This window comes from Aotus nancymaae, unplaced genomic scaffold (genome assembly GCF_030222135.1).
Source record: "Aotus nancymaae isolate 86718 unplaced genomic scaffold, 86718_ANA_hifiasm-v0.15.2.pri h1tg000025l, whole genome shotgun sequence".
Taxonomy (NCBI): Eukaryota; Metazoa; Chordata; class Mammalia; order Primates; family Aotidae; genus Aotus; species Aotus nancymaae.
In genome coordinates, this window is record NW_026988438.1 from 18,383,486 (window position 1) to 18,400,650 (window position 17,165).

General features: G+C 41.2%; 1 protein-coding gene across 11 annotated transcripts in view; it reads left to right on the plus strand.

Moving 5' to 3' along the window:
• Positions 1–17,165, plus strand: part of MTERF1 (mitochondrial transcription termination factor 1) — a 397,742-nt gene that overhangs the window by 163,988 nt on the left and 216,589 nt on the right. For 10 of the 11 annotated variants that reach the window (XR_010344051.1, XR_010344054.1, XR_010344053.1 and 7 more), the window contains one exon: positions 15,057–15,183. The gene's annotated coding sequence lies outside the window, so the exon portion shown is untranslated. Of the gene's footprint in view, positions 1–11,784; positions 12,022–15,056; positions 15,184–17,165 lie in introns of those variants that run through there. The other variant, XR_010344052.1, reaches the window with a different exon arrangement.

Here is a 17,165-nt window from a genome sequence, read left to right on the forward strand (position 1 = left end):
GTTCATTCCTTTTTATCCTATTTTCTCTAATCTTGGCTTCTTGTTTTATTTCATTGAGTTGATCTTCTACCTCTGATATCCTTTCTTCTGCTTGGTCAATTCGGCTGTTGAAACTTGTGCATGCTTCGCAAAGTTCTCCTGTTGTGTTTTTCAGCTTCATCAATTCACTCATATTCCTCTCTAAGTTGTCCATTCTCGTTAGCATTTCGTCAAGTCTTTTTTCAAGGTTCTTGGTTTCTTTGCATTGGGTTAGAACATGTTCTTTTAGCTCACAGAAGTTTCTTATTATCCATTTTCTGAAAGCTGATTCTGTCATTTCATCACACTCATTCTCCATCCAGTCTTGTTCCCTTGCTGGTGAGGAGTTGCGCTCCCTTGTAGGAGGAGAGGTGTTCTGGTTTTGGGTGTTTTCATCCTTTTTGCGCTGGTTTCTTCCCATCTTTGTGGATTTATCCACCTATCGACTTTGTAGTTGCTGTCTTTCTGATTTTGTTAATTTTAATTCTGCAGCAGCTGAACTCATAAACCCCCTTTTCTTCCCCCCAGGTGTTCTGGCCCAGGGAGTTAGGGCTTTATGATTTCCCGCTGTCTTGCTACCGTTTTCCCTGCCCACAAGGTGGCAGTCTAGTCACACTCAGCCTGCAGAGGCTTCGCTGAGCTGTTTTGGGCTCCGCCCAGCTTCCTTGTGAGCTTCCCTGCAGTCCTGTTTATATGGGTGTAGTTAGAACTGCTTCCGCTATGTTGGCCCACCCCTGTTGTGACGGAGTCTTTGTAGTGGCGGGTTACCTTGGTTATGGCAAATTGCCCTGGGAACTGCAGGGTGTTTCCCAATGGAGGCCGCCCCTCCCCCACAGAGCTGGACGGTCCCGAGTTCAGCCGTGCTTCCCGTGGCGCCCTCTTTGCCCGGGGATCTCTTGGCTTGACTCCCTGCCTCAGCTCCCCTTGCTGGCCCAGAGGGGACCCAGTCTTGTTCACTCTGCACAATGAGCCGCTGCCCCCTGTCCCAGGTGTTGGCCGAGCGGCCGCGCCAGTCCAACCAGCGGCGTTGGCAACCCGTCGAGCTCCTCCATCTGTGACTCTCCTGGTCCGTGGGCAGTAAAAATCTGCTGCCCTGTGAGCCGCTGCGTCAGCCGAAGCAGCGGCTCTGAGATTCGTGGTGCGCCCTTGCCTGGGAATCTCCTGGCTTGACTTCCTGCTTCAGCTCCCCTTGCTGTCTCAGAGGGGATTCAGTCTCTCTCACTCTGTTTAAGGAGCCACTGCCCCCCGCCCCAGGGCGTAGGCCGAGCCGCTACGCCGGTCAGACCAGCAGCGCTGGCGACCTGTGGGGCTCCTCCTCCAGTGAATCTCCTGGTCTGTGGGCAGTAAAAATCCGTCTGGAAATGCGGCGTCCACTCACCCTCTGCGCCTTCTCTCGGAGCTGCAATCCCGAGTTCCTCCTAATCGGCCATCTTGCGACTTCCTCCTAATCATGTATTGTTTTCCTGATTTCTTTGTGTTTTTCAAAATTCTCTTTCATTTCATTGACTTCTTTAAAATAAATATTTTGAATTCTTTATCTAGAATTTTGAAGATTTATTTTTAGTTAAGATCAATTTCTGGACAATTATTGTGTTCCTTTTCAGGTATCATATGTCCTTGCTTTTTCATGTTTCCTGTATCCTTACATTGATATTTGCACATCTGGTGTAACAGTCACTTCTTTCTATTTTTCTATTTGCTTTTAAAGAGGAAGACTTTTTCCTGAAGATGAATCTGTGGTGTTGGTTAGGCAAGCACATTGGCTTTGATTCTGGGTGTGTGCAATGCTGTAGTCTCTGTATGATTTCTTTGACTATAAACAGTGTTAGTGCTTTCTTGGATTTACATGGAGAGTTAGGGAACAGTTATTAGTGGAGGCTTTGATGAAGTTGTGCTGGGACCTGGAAAGCCATGTGGGTCAGGTTTTAGGCCCCAGTGATGGTAGTAGTAGACTGAACATGCCTATCTTTTTGTCCAGAGTGATGTATGCTGGCAGCTGTGTTGGCAGCTCCCAGTGGGCCTATGCTTGGACCTTCAGGTGGCTTGCTTGGATGCCAGTAGTGGTAGTGGTGGGGTAGGTTAGGTTCTTGGGTCCCTGGGCAACCAGAGTGGTATGGGCTATCATGGTGGCAGTGGTGGGCTGACCTTCTGTGTCCTGAGCAGTTCAGGCTGATGTTGCTGCTGGCTGCAGTTCAGGGTTGCTCCCAACATCCCCAGATATGCCACTCTCAAACTCTCCTTCTCTTTGTTGCAGCAGTTGTACTGTGCCACACACAGGGAGGGAGGGACCCTGCTTTCATGCACAAGCCTAGGCATGAGAGCCAAGCTACCATGGGGTGGGGTGGGGTGTGGGGTGTTCAGAGTCACCACTCACCATCCTAGACAGGTAACCCTTCAGCTCTCCCTTGGCCAAGCCTCCAGCAGCAGTAGGAGTGGGTGTGTGGAGGAGGAGGAAGATTCCTGTTCTCTGTGTGAGAGTCTAAGCCCAGAGGTTGCTCTACTGGTAAGGAGGATTTGACTCTTTGCCTGCAAAGCTGAGTACAGAGTTTGTACCACTGCTAGGGGCAGGGTCTTTTCTCACAGCCCCAGGTAGGGAGTTCTCAGGTTCTGGAAAGTGCATTCTTTGGTTTCCTTTGTCCCAGAGGCTGCCTTTTGCTACATGACACTGTCTTTTTCCCTGGGGAGCAGTACTCCTGTGAGCTAGAGTACTAGAGAGCTTGCAGTACCTTTGGGTCCAGCCAGTGCTGTACTGCTGTAGCCTTCTGAGCGGATTCTGAGGAATCTCAGTGGAAGCTCCCAGGATGTGGAGATGTAGGGGCTATTTTCCCAGAGCAGGATGCAGTTCCATGTTAGTTTACTCTCAAAATGGGTCCCTACCACAGCTGATCATGTCTCAGCAGGGTTTGAATGACACAGTGCGAGTTCTCTGTCAGGTGCAATGCTCTTGCAGGGTCTCCAGATCACTGCACATGCTAGTGTCAGTGTTTATGTGTGTAGAGGAACTCTCCTGTGGTTCAGATAACAACAGTCTGTGGCAGGGATGTGGACAACTGAAGCTTTCTCACTTACCCTTTCCACGTAATACCAATCCCCTTGCTACTGATTGATCTTGGCTGAGCTGGCTGCTTGCTTCCTTCCCCTTCTGGGCCTCAGGTATTTTCTTTGAGCTCTCTGTTGGATTCTAGTGTACTCTCCTAGATGTCCTATTTGAGGTATGATTGTCTATTCATAATTTTCATTCTTTCTGAAGAGGCCAAGTGTCTGATGTCTCTAGTTAGCCATCTTGTGGCCTCTTGATTTTAGCCCGGTGAGATCCATGTAGGAATCCTATCTACAGAGCTGTTGTTTTTCTTAAGGTCCACCGAATTGTACAAACTGCAGGCACCATAAAACTTAGGTTTTCCATGGATAGGCCAAAAACCTGAGTCCCACTCCCAGCCCTGTGCCTCATTCCCCCAAACTCCTCTGAGGTAAAGGGTTGCCCAGGCTGCCTGCTCACATCTATCCTCTTTCTGGATAAGCTGAACAAGTGGGTCCTTGCCTCCTTCAGAAGCTGGTTAGGGGCCTGCACCTATCCCTGGGAATGGGGGTGTCAATGGGGGAAACGTCAGATTGGTAGTGGCTCGAGCAAGGGGCAGGTGACATGATGGGCCGACAGGTAGCAGGGTCTGCAATACTGACTTTTTAAAAGGTGTAGTTACTACATTCAATGAATGCAACATTGCTATAGTTTGTTTTATTTAATTTTTTAAATTTTTACTCTAAGTTCCAGGTTACATGTGCAGAATAATGCAGGTTTGTTACATAGGTATACATGTGCGATGGTGGTTTGCTGCATCTAACAACCTGTCACCTATGTTTTGAGCCCTACATGCATTTGCTATTTGTTTTGATGGCTTCCCTCCCCTCACCCCAGGCTGACAGGTCCTGGTATGTGTTGTTCCTCTCCCTGTGTTCATGTGTTCTTATTGTTCAACTCCCATTCATGAGTGAGAATATCTGGTGTTTGGTTTTCTGTTCCTGTATTAGTTTGCTGAGGATTATGGCTTCCAGCTTCATCTATGTCCCTGCAAAGGACATGATCTCATTCCTTTTTATGGCTGCATAGTATTCCATTATAAATATGTACCACATTTTCTTTACTTAATCTGTCATTGATGGACATTTGTGTTGGTTCCATATCGTTGTTATTGTGAATAGTGCTGCAATAAACATATGTGTGCATTTGTCTTTATAAGAGAATGATTTATATTCCTTTGGGTATATACCCAGTAATGGGATTGCTGGGTCAAATGGTATTTTTGGGTCTAGATACTTGAGGAATTGCCACACTGTCTTCCACAATGGTTGGACTAATTTACACTCCCACCAACAGTGTAAAAGCATTCCTATTTTTTTACAGCCTCTCCAGCATCTGTTGTTTCTTGACTTTTTAGTAATCACCATTCTGACTGGCATGAGATGATAATCTCATTGTGGTTTTGATTTGCATTTTTCTAATGATCAGTGATGTCGAGCTTTTTTTCATATGTTTGTTGGCTGCATTAATGTCTTTTTTTGCAAAGTGTCTGTTCATGCCATTTGCCCACTTTTTGATGAGGTTGTTTATTTATTTCTTGTAAATTTGTTTAAGTTTCTTGTAAATTCTGGATACTAGATCTTTGTCAGATGGGTAGATTGCAAAAATGTTCTACCGTTCTGCATTCTGTAGGTTGCCTGTTCACTCTAATGATAGTTTATTTTGCTGTGCAGAAGCTCTTTAGTTTAATTAGATTTTAAATTTGTCAATTTTAGCTTTTGTTGCAATTGCTTTTGGCATTTTTGTCATGAAGTCTTTATCCATGCCTGTGTCCTGAATGGTATTGCCTATGTTTTCTTCTAGGGTTTTCATGGTTTTAGGTCTTATGTTTAAGTCTTTAATCCATCTTGAGTTAATTTTTGTGTAAAGTGTAAGGAAAGGGTTCAGCTTCAGTTTTTTGCATATAGCTAGCCAGTCTTCCCAGCACCATTAATTAAATAGGGAATCCTTTCCCCATTACTTATTTTTGTCAGGTTTGTCAAAGATCAGATGATTGTAGGTATGTGGTCTTATTTCTGAGGACTGTGTTCCGTTCCATTGATCTGTATGTTTGTTTTGGTATCAGTACCATGCTGTTTTGGTTACTGTAGCCTTGTAGTAGAGTTTGAAGTCAGGTAGTGTAATGCCTCCAGCTTTGTTCTTTTTGGTTAAGATTGTCTTGGCTACACAAGCTCTTTTTTGGTTTCATATGAATTTTAAAGTAATTTTTTTCTAATTCTCTGAAGAATGTCAATAGTAGTTTGATGGGAATAGCATTGAATCTATAAATTACCTTGGGCAGTATGGCCATTTTCATGATATTGATTTTTCCGAGCTATGAGTATGAAATGTTTTTCCATTTGTTTGTGTCCTCTCTCATTTTCTTGAGCAGTGGTTTATAGTTCTTGAAGAGGTCCTTCATGTTTCTTGTTAGCTGTATTCCTAGGTATTTTATTTTCTTTGTAGCATTTGTGAATGGGTGTTCATTCATGATTTGGCTTTCTGCTTGTCCATTGTTGGTGTGTAGAAATGCTTGTGACTTTTGCACATTGATTTTGTATCCTGAGACTTTGCTGATGCTGCTTATCAGCTTACGGAGCTTTTGAGTTGAGATGATGGGGTTTTTAAAATTTAGGATTGTATCTGCTAACAGAGACAGTTGTACTTCCTCTCTTCCTATTTGAATACCCTTTATTTCTTTCTCTTGCTTGATTACCCTGGCCAGAACTTCCAATACTATGTTGAATAGGAGTGGTGAGAGAGGGCATCTTTGTCTTGTGCTGATTTTCAAAGAGAATGCTTCCAGTTTTTGCCCATTTCGTATGGTACTGGCTGTGGTTTTGTCATAAATAGCTCTTATTATTTTGAGATATGTTCCATCAATACTTAGTTTATTGAGACTTTTTGACCTGAAGAGATGTTATATTTTGTTGAAGGCCTTTTCTGCTTCTATTGAGATAATCATGTGGTTTTTGTCATTGGTTCTGTTTATGTGGTAGGTTACGTTTATTGATTTGTGTATGTTGAACCAGCCTTGCATCCCAGGGATGAAGCTGACTTGATCATGGTGGATAAGCTTTTTGATATGCTGCTGGATTCAGTATGCCAGTATTTTATTGAGAATTTTCTCATCGATGTTCATCACGGATATTGGCTTGAAGTTTTCTTTTCTTTTCTTTTTTTCTCTCTCTCTGTTTGTGTGTGTGTGTGTCCGCCAGGTTTTGGTATCAGGATGATACTGGCTTCATAAAATGAGTTATGGAAGAGTCCCTCCCTTTTAATTGTTTGGAATAGTTTCGGAAGGAATGGTACCAGCTTTTCTGTGTATCTCTGGTAGAATTCAACTGTGAATCCATCTGGTCCTGGCCTTTTTTTTGGTTTGTAGGCTGTTGATTACTGCCTCAATTTCAGAACTTGTTATTGGTCTACTCAGGGCTTTCACTTCTTCCTGGTTTAGTCTTGGAAGGGTGTATGTGTCCAGGAATGTACCCATTTCTTCTGGATTTTCTAGTTTATTTGCATAGGGGTGTTCACAGCATTCTCTGATGGTAGTTTGTATTTCTCTAGAGTCAGTAGTGATATCTCATTTATCATATTTTATTGTGTCTATTTGATTCTTCTATTTTTTTCTCTATTAGTCTAACAAGTGGCATATTTTATTAATTTTTTCAAAAACCAGCTCCTGGATTTGTTGATTTTTTTGAAGCATTTTTTGTGTCTCTAGCTACTTCAGTTCCACTCTGATCTTAGTTATCTCTTGTCTTCTGCTACCTTTTGGATTTGTTTGCTCTTGTTTCTGTAGTTCTTTTAACTGTGATGTTAGGGTGTCAATTTGTGATCTTTCTCGCTTTCTGATGTGGGCATTTAATGCTATAAATTTCCCTCTTAACACTGCTTTAGCTGTATCCCAAAAATTCTGATACGTTGTCTCTTTGTTTTCATTCGTTTCAAAGAAATTCCTGATTGCTGCCTTAATTTCATTATTTACCCAGGAGTCATTCAGGAGCAGGTTGTTCAATTTCCATGTGGTTTTGAGTGAGTTCCTTAATCTTGAGTTCTAATTTGATTGCACTGTGGTCTGAGAGCTGTTTGTTATGATTTCTGTTCTTTTGCATTTGCTGAGGAGTGTTTTACTTCCAATTATATGGTCAATTTTAGATAAGTGCCATGTGGCACTGAGATAAATGTATATTCTGTTGTTTTGGGATGGAGAGTTCTGTAGACATTTATTAGGTTCACTTAATCCAGAATTGAGTTCAATTTCTCAATATCCTTGTTAATTTTTTTGTCTCATTGAATTGTCTGATATTGACAGTGAGGTGTTAAAGTCTCCCACTATCGTTGTGTGGGAGTCTAAGTCTCTTTGTAGGTCTCTACGAACTTGTTTTATTAATCTTGGTGCTCCTGTTTTGGGTGCATATATATTTACAATAGTTAGTTCTTGTTGAATTTATCCCTTTACCATTATGTAACACCTTTCTTTGTCTTTTTTTGATTTTTGTTGATTTAAAGTCTGTTTCGTCAGAATCTAGGATTACAATCCCTGCTTTCTTCTGGTTTCCATTTTCTTGGTAAATTTTTCTCCATCCCTATATTTTGAGCCTATTTGTGTCTTTGCATGGGTGATGGGTCTCTTGAATACAGCGCACTGATGGGTCTTGACTCTTTATCCAATTTGCCATTCTGTGTCTTTTAATTGGGGCATTTAGCCCATTTACATTTAAAGTTAATAGTGTTATATGTGAATTTGATCCTTTCATCATAATACTAGCTGGTTATTTTGCACACTAGTTGATGCAGTTTCTTCATAATGTCATTGGCCTTTATATTTTGGTGTGTTTTTACAGTGGCTGGTACCAGTTTTTCCTTTCCATATTTAGTGCTTCCTTCAGGAGCTTTTGCAAGGCAGGCCTGGTGGTGACAAATACCCTCAACATTTGCTTGTCTGTAAAGGATTTTATTTCTCCTTCGCTTATGAAGCTTAGTTTGGCCAGATATGATATTCTGGGTTGAAAATTATTTTCTTTAAGAATCTTGAATATTGGCTCCCAAACTCTGCTGGCTTGTAGGGTTTCTGCTGAGAGATCTGCTGTTTGTCTGATGGGCTTCCCTTTGTAGCTGACCTGGTCTTTTTCTCTAACTGCTCTTAACATTTTTTCCTTCACCTCGACTTAGAAAATCTGTTGATTGTATGTCTTGGGCTGATCTTCTTGTGGAGTATCTTAGTGGGGTTCTCTGTATTTCCTGAATTTAAATGTTGGCCTGTCTTGCTAGGTTGGAGAATTTCTCCTGGATTATATCCTTATGTGTGTTTTCCAACTTGCTTCCAGTCTCCCAGTCTGTTTCAAGTACTCCAGTCAGTTGTAGGTTTGGTCTTCTTACATAGTTCCATAGTCCTCAGAGCTTTTGTTCATTCCTTTTCATTCTTTTTTCTCTAATCTTGTCTGCCTGCCTTATTTTAGCAAGATAGTCTTTAATCTGTGATATTTTGTCTTCTGCTTCATTGATTCAGCTATCTTGTGTGTACTTCATTAAGTTCTCTTGCTGTCTTTTTTAGCTCCATTACGTCATTTATATTCCTCTCTAAATTGGTTATTCTAGTTAGCAGCTTGTGTAACCTTTTATCACGGTTCTTAGCTTCCTTGCATTGGGTTAGAACATGTTCCTTTAGCTCAGTGAAGTTTGTTATTTCCCACCTTCTGTAGCCTACTTCTATCAATTCATCCATCTCATCCTCTGTCCAGTTCTGTGCTCTTGCAGGAAAGGTGTTGCAATCATTTGGAGGAGAAGAGTCACTCTGGCCTTAAGGTTTTCAGCATTTTTTAAGTTATTATTCCTTCTCATCTTCATGAATTTGTCTAGTTTCAATCTTCGAGGCTGCCGACCCTTGGATGAGGTTTTTGTGGAGACTTTTTTTGGTAGATGCTGTTGTGTTGCTTTCTGTTTCTTTGTTTTTCTTCTATAGTTAGGTCCCTCTTCTGTAGGGCTACTGTGGTTTGCTGGGGGTTCACTTCAGGTTCTGTTCATCAGTGTTCACTCCCATGCCTAGAAATGTCACTTGAGGAGGTTGGAGAACAGCAAGGATAGATGCCTGCTCTTTCCTCTGAGATCTTTGACCTTGAGGGGCACCAACCTGATGCCAGTAGGAATGCTCCTGTATAGGGCATCTAACAACCCATTTTTGGGAGTCTCACCCAGTTGGCATGGGAAGCAGGACCCATTTAATGAAGCACTTTGGCTGTCCTTTGGTGGAAGGGATGTGCTGCTCTGGGGGGAAACCACTCATCTGGACTGCCCGGATTCTTCAGAGCTGGTAGGAGGAAAGACTAGGTCTGCTGGTCCACGGAGACTATGGCCACCTCTCCCCAGAGGGGCTTAGGCCCAGGGAGATAAGAGTTCTATCCCTGAGCCCCTGGCTAGAGTTCCTGCAGGGAGGCCCCTATCCAGTGAGGAGGGATGAGTCAGGATCTGTCCTGAAGAGACAGTCTGGCTGTGGTCTGCCACAGCCAGTGTGCTGGGCTGTGGGGAATACCTCCTGGGACCAAGCTATCCAGCCTCCCTGGCTCCAGCAGGGGAAAAGCACAGCCTGGAGTTATCGTGATGGCTGCTGCCCTTCACCTTTCTGGAGCTCAGTGTGTTAGGTGGCTAGCAGCTGCAGTGATGGCTGCCTTCCTTCCCCCAAGGAGATCAGATGACTTAGACAGCAGGCAGCCACAGCTGTGATGATTGCTGCCCCTCCCCCGGGAACTTGCCAGCTTAGCCAGATTCTATCCAAGTGGCTGTTGAGAGTCTGCATGACTCCGTGGTTGGGACCCAAGGCCCTGGTGGCCTGGGCTCATGAGTGGGATTTTCCGATCTGTGGGTTGCACAGTTCCATGGAAAAAGCATGGGTTCCCAGGTTGGATAGCATGCTCAGTCCTCCTTGGCTGGGGATGGGGACTCCCTTACCCCATTTGGCTCTCAGGGTGGGCTGCTGCTCCACACTGTTCTTCCTTCTTCTCCATGGATCAAATGCCAGGTGCCTAGTCAGTCCTGATGACAGAACCTGGATACCTCGGTTGCCGGTGCAGGATTCACATGCTGTTTTGGTTCTTTTTGATGGCAGCCTCCAATCACAGCTGCTTCTAGTTGGCCATCTTGGCTCTGCCCTAGAGTTTGATTTTTAAAAGTGAAATTATGTTCTCAGATTTGTTTGTAATGCTCTTCTCAGAGGTGACCTTTATTTTGTGTCTTTTGTTTGCATTGCATTGAAAGTGAGGATAAAATTGAGAAGGAAGAAGAGGTTCCTCTTTCTCTCACTTTACCTGCCTTGACAAACTCAAGCTTTCTTCTCCGCAATGGGAACCTGCCTGGAAGCTTTTGTGTTTCTTTTAACCTTGAACTCAAGTCACTTTTTAAATAATGAAATTGGGTACAGGTAAGGTTCTCAAGCTTCTGAAATTAGTTGTCCTTTCTTTGAAACTCTTTGTTTTATTGTGGAGAAGCACAAATTTGTATTTGAGAGAATTCTTATCTGAAAAAAGATGTCTTAGTTTGGATTCTCTCCGAATCAGATCCTGAAACAAGGATTTGGAGGAAAGCAGTTTATTTTTGAATAAATAAATAAATAAATAAATAAATAAATAAATAAATGGAAGCACCATGAAGGAGTAAGATTATGGGATGGAGACATGTGAGAAATCAACAGATAGTGCATTCAGGAGTAGTTACCAGTATGGGTACCTGGGACTCAGTCCTGCCGGAGACCCTCTAAGAAACTGTAATTGCTGCAAGGGTAAAGAACCTGGGACATTTATTTACCATTTCTCATCTTTTATGGGTTGAAGTTTGTCTCTGGAGAAATTAACTTCCCACCATTTCTGGCCTTCCTGAATATGGGCAGCACGTGCTGTTCAGGCAGAGGAAGTTCAGAGTCAGAGAGACACAAATGATTGAGGTAGGAACTCATTGGCTTGTGAAGTGAACTGTCTGCCAAAGCAATAGGCAACCAATGCTACAGAAGTGGGTCAGGGAATATGGGTGAAGCACCAACTGTCTGTATCAGAGGACTGTTGTTTTCAGATAGGAGGAAGTTGGACTTACACTCCCTAAAGTTATACTCTGTTAGTGACCATAAAAATAGATCTGTAAGTTTTTGTGTTTTTTTCCTGGATAATTCCTGTTCATATACCAAATCTCCATTTAGAGCCAATCTGCCTGAACTTAATTGATTCTTGTGATTCTACACAGGCTGTTCTTGTATCGACCCTGCTCATTGTCTCCTGGTGGTCTACCTACCCAGAAAGTATGTTCTATCCTGCCTGCCCTTCACAGCTCCCAAATAAGCCATATCAGAATGCAAGTCTAATTTAATTTCATCTTTAGCACCCCCTTCACCCTCAAAGTGTTTGTTTTTTAGTATGTGTTGGGGAGTGGGTGTTTGAACATGGCCATATGCCTACACAGTGGCTCCCACTGTGGTTTATCCATGTTGTGGACATGTTATAATTACTGCTGGGCAGAGCCTGTCAGAAGTCTGTTTGTAAAAGGATTTAAGATAATTCTGGGAGATAATTATTATAAGGGGTGAGGAAGTTAAGGGTGACAGCTTGATCCAGTAACAAGCCTTAGTCATCAGCGGGCGGGGTGGGGGCTATTCTGAGAATGGTGTGGTGTCTATGACTCAGATTTGTCTCCATTTCTGGCCTCCCTTTAGATCATGTCTCAGTCTTCCAGAGAGTTGAGAGGAAAGCTATAAATGAGTACTAAATGAGTTGTTTTGCTAAAACCGTTGGACACTGGAGGTACCAGCAGGATTACTTGGAGATCCCTCTAACAGGATGTTATACAATCTGAAGAGAAAGGGCTTATTTTCCAGTTCCAACAATGTCCATGGAGAGGGCTGGGGAAAGGCAAGAGGAATTGGAAGCCACATGGTATCTGACAAGGCTTGTTCATTATCACAGGTGAGATGCACCAAGGGATTTACCAGAGCTACTTGGGCAGTGCTTGATTGATGGCTGCATCCCAGGGAAAGCCATGATTAATGCAACATTATTTGTTCCCATAGGCTGATGAGAACTGGGTGAACTCTAGCTGCAGTTGGAACATTCTGGTTGATATGGACAAATCCTTTTATTTCTTTTCCACAATCAAGTTCAGGATAGATATATGCTACCTGGTCCATTAGTAGGTACTCATACTAGATATCCATTGAATGAATTAACTTTTTTCACATTTGATAAACATCAATAGTGAGCAAGGACTGAACTGACCCATGACAAATTTCTAGTCCCCTTGAGGTGAGGGAACCCTTACTTCTTTCTTATTTTCTATGCCTTATAGAAATAAATTAATGTGATTAAAAAAAAAAACTAATAGATACCTATGTCAGCCAGGCGTGGTGGCTTACTCCTGTAATCCAAGTATTTTGGGAGGCTGAGGAGAGAGGATTGCTTGAGCCCAGGAGTTTGCGACCAGCTTGGACAATAGAGGGAGACATTGTCTCTACCAAAAATTAAAAATAAAAATCTGCCAGACATGGTGGTGTGCACCTGTAGTCCCAGCTACTAGGGACACTGAGGTGGGAGGATTGCTTGAGCCCAGGAGGTCGAGGCTGCAATGAGCCGTGATTGTACCACTGCCCTCCAACCTGGATGACAGAGTGAGACCTTGTCTCATAAGTAAATAAATAAATGACTTTGTCATTGTGAAAACTTTAGAAAAAAAAATTTACTGGTGAATTAGTTTAACCGATTACCCTTAGTTTGGCATTACTTGTTAACAGTGTCTTTGGACAAGTTACTTAACATCTCAGAACCTCAGATTCTTCTGTAAAATTGATATAATATTACCTACTTAATGATGCTGTTGAGAGTATTAAAAAAGATAGTGTACATAAAGTGCTTGGTATAGCACATAGGACATGAAAGGCATTTAATAAGTAATTATAATGGTAAGACAATCATTGTCATCTTTTAGATAATCTATGATGGTGCTAAATAATATCCACCTAGGCAGTTGCCTCTACTTTGTTCTTTGTTTTTCAGTTGGTTTTCTACCTAAGACTAAATATTTAATGTAACCTCCATAACAGCTTTTTAGCAAAGCCTTTGGTGAAGAGGCTTATAAAAAGTTTCTGGAATGTTAGATATATTGACTATGTCCAGTGGTTTTATCTATTTTTGATCCCCTCAAAAAGTATCAACAGATTAGAGGTTTCATTTCCTCTTACATCACCTGGGTTGAATTTTCTGTATCAGCTTTTGCTTATTTGCATCTTTTTGCTAAACCAGTACCTAAAACTGGGGCCTATTGTGTACTTCTCCTGGTCTATCCTTTGTAGGCTGCTTGAAGCAAGGTTTGCTAGAGCCGTGTGAAAGTGTACATTGTCTAGAAGACAGAACTATTTTTAGCTTGAAGGTAGAGCTGTGTTTTTCCTTCTTGGCAAATTCCTTTTCTTTTGATGAAAGCCAAACTTGAAGCTAGTGGTGACAGATTAGGGCCCTAATTGCTGTGCTGTTGGAAATAAGGAGAAATGTTTATTGCTAATCAGGTAAACAGCAGACTAAATTTCATCAGTGTAGTAAGATGAGCCCACTCGATGGGCTGGTCTTGTAAAGTACGTTTTCTAGTAAGCCTGGGAAAACTTGTGAAGTAGCAATAATAAGAACAGCATATGGTCTTTGCTGGAACTTTGTCATACATTAGCAATGTGCTGTGGGTGTGGTAATGAACATCAGGTGTATTTGGCTCAAGACTTCTAAACTTGGGGAAGTGGAATTTTGCTTTTATCCACACACTGGAATGTGTTTTTACATTTCTGGTATTTTTTAAAAAATAACTTAAGAACTACATTATTTTTTTATTCCTTATTTGGAAGCTATACTGGTCAGCATAAGAAAATACTTAACTTAAGATCTTCAAAGGCATACTGTAGAGGTTTGGAAAGCATTTGGTTTGGCTTGAAGCGAGTTGGCGAGTGAAGTGACAGGCACATAAGAAAGAACAACAGGTGAAAAAATGTGGAGTGTCTTTCATCTTTCAAAGGATTTTCTTGATGAATTGAAACAGCCATGAAAATAAGCACTGGTCTTCATGCCCAGTGGCCTAAAAGGACTTACAGTGGGCCAAATCAGAATCAGGCAGGGGCCTAATGAAAATCAGGCAACAGGCCTAGGTCTAATTAAATATGTTCTGCCTCTCCCTACTTTTTATTCCTTTTGGGATTTGTGGTAGAGAGATATTTCTCTTTTTGATTCAGGTAGAGCTGGTAATGACTAGCAAAGGCAAACAGTGCCATTAGTACCTCAAGTAGAACCGGTAAAAATTTTTGTTGACTAAATAAATTTTCTTACAGGCCTATTTCTTTTAAAAACTGCTTATAAAAATTAACTAATATATTTCTGGACTAAAGTAAATATCTCTTGAATTGGTTGAATGGAAGAGACAAAAAATTTTTATTTTGTTTGGGAAAAATACTGCATTTCCTCATAACTATGTTTTAGAACAGCTTTTAAAGATGTTGATTGAGTTTCAGCAGCTTCCCAAACTTGTTTAAAGGAGTCTTTGGGAATCTATGAATCATAAATAATTTTCTGATTAAGGTCACAAGATGTCTCCATAGAGTTGTGTAAAACTGTAAAGCATATTTGAACAATGTGAATTTGACATAAGAGTAGAACATTTTCTCCAAGGTCCTAATTCATACTTTGTTCATACATGTTTAAACTATGGCAAAGTTTCTATACTTTTCCACAGTTTATAGAGTGGGTACACGGAGTACCTGAGACTGTACCACATATTCCCAGGCCCTCAGTCAAGGACTTCTTTCTTGCTAGTACCTCCCATGAAGAATTTGGTGCTGAGTTAGCATCTGAATACAACTAAAACTTCTACATAACTCAGGGAGATAACAAACTTAATTTATTACAGCACATTTATAAGGTCCTAGGAGTTGCCTGAATAATAATAATTGTGAGTCTGTTTTGTGTTTTTCCAGCGTTGGCTGAGGGAGCAACTTTTGAAGTAAATGACGATGTGAGATTTGGAAGAATTCTAGAGGCATGTGTTTTGGGAGCAGCATGGATGAGAATCAGAGTGGATCTGCAGACTACAGCATATTACAAGTATGTATTGAACACAAGAAATATAAAAGGTCAGAAAGACAGTCAAATCCTGTGACATGTCCCCTTTTTAAAAGAGAAATATAAATACACAGCTTAGCCACTGTCAAAAGGTAGTCATAAATAACAACAAACCATACATTTTCAAAAGAATTCCAGTACCGTTTTCCTTTTGAAATGCTTAATGAAAAGCTGCACAAAAAATTTCTTTGGATTAAGGATTCTGGAATAAACAAGAGGCAGGAACAGAAGTCCACGTGCTCTGTCTTTACTGGCTTTAATTGTTTTGGTTTCAAGCTAAGAAGCAAAATGTTCCTGCCAAGTGAATATTCATGTGCATGGGATGTTTTCTGCTTTGTTTCACTTAGGCGTTTGAAGAAATGTCCTGGTTTGTATCAGTCATACATCATTTTAGTGTAAGAGAAAACACACCCCTTGGAACAATTAAGGACTTGCAACTTATCATTAGAATGAGTAATAAGCTTCAATGTCTATTTAGAATTGGTTTTTGGAAATTAATTACTGAGATAAGTCACGAAATGCTTCACTGTTTTCTAACAATTAAAAACTACAGTTCCACAATTTGTCAGTGAGAAATTTGTCAGAGCAGTATGTTTATCATTTATCACTTTAGAAAGGGTCCACAAACTTTTTCTGTAAAGAGCCAGATAGTAAATATTTTAGACTGTGAGTCTTAGTAGCGTGCAAGCAGCCGGAGACAATAAGTAAATGAATGAGTGTGTCTGTGCTCCAATAAAACATTATGTGTTACATGCATTATGTATTACATTTCATAGAATTTCAACATGTCTTAATATCTCATTCTTTTTTTGGTTGTTTTTTAAAACCATGTAAAAATGCAAAAACCATGTTTAGCTTTGAGTTGCAAGCCAGATTTGGTGCAAGTGCTATAGTCTGCTGACTCTGTTTTGGAGTATAAGAATATTATTTACACTAAGATGTTTGAGTGTTATTTTGAAGAGCAATGCATTTTTTCCCAATTCAAAATTATTTTATAAGTCTGGTCCAATGATTCCTATTTTTCAAATGCATTATTTGGGCTGTTAGAAGACTGCAGGATGTGGGCTAGCTGAGTGGCATGAGGTTGGGCAAATTAAACTCTTACTGTGTTCCTCTCAGTATGTTTTAATTCTGTTCATCAGTAAAAGAAACTTGTGCCATTGCCTCACTTGTTGCAATGAATAAATTGGTATAATTTTACAATGGAACAACTGCATGGATTCTTTTGCTGCCTGAAGACTTGAGTGTTGGGCTCCTCTTTATAAAAGTTTCCATGACAATCTGGGCTGAGAGAATGACAGGTTTGCCCTCATGGGGAATTTCTCATTAAGGAAACTTTTCTTTCACTAGGAAGCTTTATGGAGGCTTAATAGTGGGTCAAACAGAAAGGACCAAAGAGGACCTTTTCATAAACCATACCTTATACCCTCCCTGGCCTGAAAGAGAGCTTGTTTCCTCCTGTGTGTGGTGATTGGGTGAAGTTCAGAAGCTGAGAGGTTAGGGAGGACCACCATGCTACCCTGGGGTCCTTACTTCCTTGGGTAACCAAGAGACCCAGACACAGGCATGTGTTATTAATACATGGACTAAGCCAAGAGTTGTAGGCCCCTAGCTTTGCTTATTGAAAGTCAGTGTGTGAAGTCATCAAGAAAGTGGGCTCTGAGCACCTAAGTGAGTCTTTAGCTGGTTCTGCTATTTTCTAGCTTTGTGACTTTCACCTCTCTGTGCCTCAGTTTCCTCATCCTTAGAAGGGGTATGATGATAATGATTTTTCTCTCGCAAGATTGTTGTGGGGACAAAGTACATTAATATATGTAATGCATCTTAGAACAGAACCTGTCATGTGGCAATGATAAATTATAGCTATTGGGATAATTTTCTTTCTTTTTGGCCTTGAAAGTAACACATTTGAAGACTCTTATTTAAAAGATTTCTTTTCTCAGGTATAATCACTAGGACAGTAT